The sequence below is a fragment of the Arachis stenosperma genome, chromosome 9 (assembly GCF_014773155.1).
Source record: "Arachis stenosperma cultivar V10309 chromosome 9, arast.V10309.gnm1.PFL2, whole genome shotgun sequence".
Lineage (NCBI taxonomy): Eukaryota > Viridiplantae > Streptophyta > Magnoliopsida > Fabales > Fabaceae > Arachis > Arachis stenosperma.
The window spans coordinates 76,230,453-76,233,039 of record NC_080385.1 but is presented as its reverse complement, the minus strand read 5'-3'; the positions used below and the strand labels follow the sequence as shown (position 1 = coordinate 76,233,039).

At 42.4% G+C, this 2,587-nt stretch overlaps 1 non-coding gene across 1 annotated transcript; it reads left to right on the top strand.

The window, feature by feature from the left end:
- The first annotated feature begins 1,935 nt into the window (after positions 1-1,935).
- Positions 1,936-2,043, top strand: LOC130952279 (small nucleolar RNA R71). The gene has a single exon (XR_009074459.1). It is a non-coding gene; the product is annotated as a small nucleolar RNA R71 (small nucleolar RNA).
- The last annotated feature ends 544 nt before the right edge of the window (positions 2,044-2,587 follow it).

Here is a 2,587-nt window from a genome sequence, read left to right as displayed (position 1 = left end):
GTTAAACGCCCAACTGCTACCCTCACTGGCGTTTAAACGCCAGTGAGTTCTTCCTCCAGGGTGTGCTGTTTTTCTTCCTGTTTTTCATTCTGTTTTTGCTTTTTCAATTGATTTTGTGACTTCTTATGATCATCAACCTACAAAAAACATAAAATAACAAAGAGAAATATATAAAATATAATCATTGGGTTGCCTCCCAACAAGCGCTTCTTTAATGTCAGTAGCTTGACAGAGGGCTCTCAATGAGCCTTACAAATGATCAGAGCAATGTGGGAACCTCCCAAAACCAAACTTAGAGTTTGAATGTGGGGGTTCAACACCAAACTTAGAGTTTGGTTGTGGCCTCCCAACACCAAACTTAGAGTTTGACTTTGGGGGCTCTATTTGTCTCTGATTTGAGGGAAGCTCTTCAAGCTTCATCTCCATGGTGACAGAGGGATATCCTTGAGCCTTAAACACAAAGGATTCTTCATTCACTTGAATGATTAGTTCACCTCTATCAACATCAATCACAGCCTTTGCTGTGGCTAGGAAGGGTCTGCCAAGGATGATGGATTCATCCATGCACTTCCCAGTCTCTAGGACTATGAAATTAGTAGGGATGTAATGGTCTTCAACTTTTACCAAAACATTCTCTACAAGTCCATGAGCTTGTTTTCTTGAGTTGTCTGCCATCTCCAATGAGATTCTTGCAGCTTGTACCTCAAAGATCCTTAGCTTCTCCATTACTGAGAGAGGCATGAGGTTCACACTTGACCCTAAGTCACACAAGGCCTTTTTGAAGGTCATGGTGCCTATGGTACAAGGTATTGAAAACTTCCCAGGATCTTGTCTCTTTTGAGGTAATTTCTGCCTAGACAAGTCATCTAGTTCTTTGGTGAGCAAGGGAGATTCATCCTCCCAAGTCTCATTTCCAAATAACTTGTCATTTAGCTTCATGATTGCTCCAAGGTATTTAGCAACTTGCTCTTCAGTGACATACTCATCCTCTTCAGAGGAAGAATACTCATCAGAGCTCATGAATGGCAGAAGTAAGTCCAGTGGAATCTCTATGGTCTCATTTTGAGCCTCAGATTCCCATGGTTCCTCATTAGGGAACTCATTGGAGGTTGGTACACGCCCATTGAGGCTTTCCTCAGTGGCGTCCATCTCCTCCCTTTCCTCTCCATATTCGGCCATGGTTATGGCTTTGCACTCTCCTTTTGGATTTTCTTCTGTATTGCTTGGAAGAGTACTTGGAGGGAGTTCAGTAATTTTCTTGCTCAGCTGACCCACTTGTGCCTCCAAGTTCCTAATGGAGGACCTTGTTTCAGTCATGAAACTTTGAGTGGTTTTAATTAGATCAGAGACCATGGTTGCTAAGTCAGAGGGGTTCTGCTTAGAATTCTCTGTCTGTTGCTGAGAAGATGATGAAAAAGGCTTGCTATTGCTAAACCTGTTTCTTCCACCATTATTGTTGAAACCTTGTTGAGGTCTCTCTTGATTCTTCCATGAGAAATTTGGGTGATTTCTCCATGAAGAATTATAGGTGTTTCCATAGGGTTCTCCTAGGTAATTCACCTCTTCCATTGAAGGGTTCTCAGGATCATAAGCTTCTTCCTCAGATGAAGCCTCCTTAGTACTGCTTGGTGCATTTTGCATTCCAGACAGACTTTGAGAAATCAAATTGACTTGTTGAGTCAATATCTTGTTCTGAGCCAAAATGGCGTTCAGAGTGTCAATCTCAAGAACTCCTTTCTTCTGACTAGTCCCATTGTTCACAGGATTCCTTTCAGAAGTGTACATGAATTGGTTATTTGCAACCATTTCAATTAGCTCTTGAGCTTCTGTAGGCGTCTTCTTTAGATGAAGAGATCCTCCAGCAGAGCTATCCAAAGACATCTTGGACAGTTCAGAGAGACCATCATAGAAAATACCTATGATGCTCCATTCAGAAAGCATGTCTGAGGGACATCTTCTGATTAATTGTTTGTATCTTTCCCAAGCTTCATAGAGGGATTCACCATCCTTCTGTCTGAAGGTTTGGACTTCCACTCTAAGCTTACTCCATCTTTGTGGTGGAAAGAACTTTGCCAAGAAGGCATTGACTAGCTTTTCCCAAGAATCCAGGCTTTCTTTAGGTTGTGAGTCCAACCATATTCTAGCCCTGTCTCTTACAGCAAAAGGGAATAGCATCAGTCTATAGACCTCAGGGTCTACCCCATTAGTCTTGACTGTGTCACAGATTTGCAAGAATTCAGCTAAGAACTGATGAGGATCTTCCATTGGAAGTCCATGGAACTTGCAATTCTGTTGCATTAGAGAAACTAATTGAGGCTTAAGCTCAAAGTTGTTTGCTCCAATGGCAGGGATAGAGATGCTTCTCCCATAGAAATTGGGAGTAGGTGCAGTAAAGTCACCCAGCACCTTCCTTGCATTGTTGGCATTGTTGTTGTTTTCGGCTGCCATGTGTTCTTCTTCTTTGAAGAATTCGGTCAGGCCCTCTAAAGAGAGTTGTGCTTTGGCTTCTCTTAGCTTTCTCTTCAAGGTCCTTTCGGGTTCAGGGTCAGCTTCAACAAGAATGCCTTTGTCTTTGTTCCTGCTCATA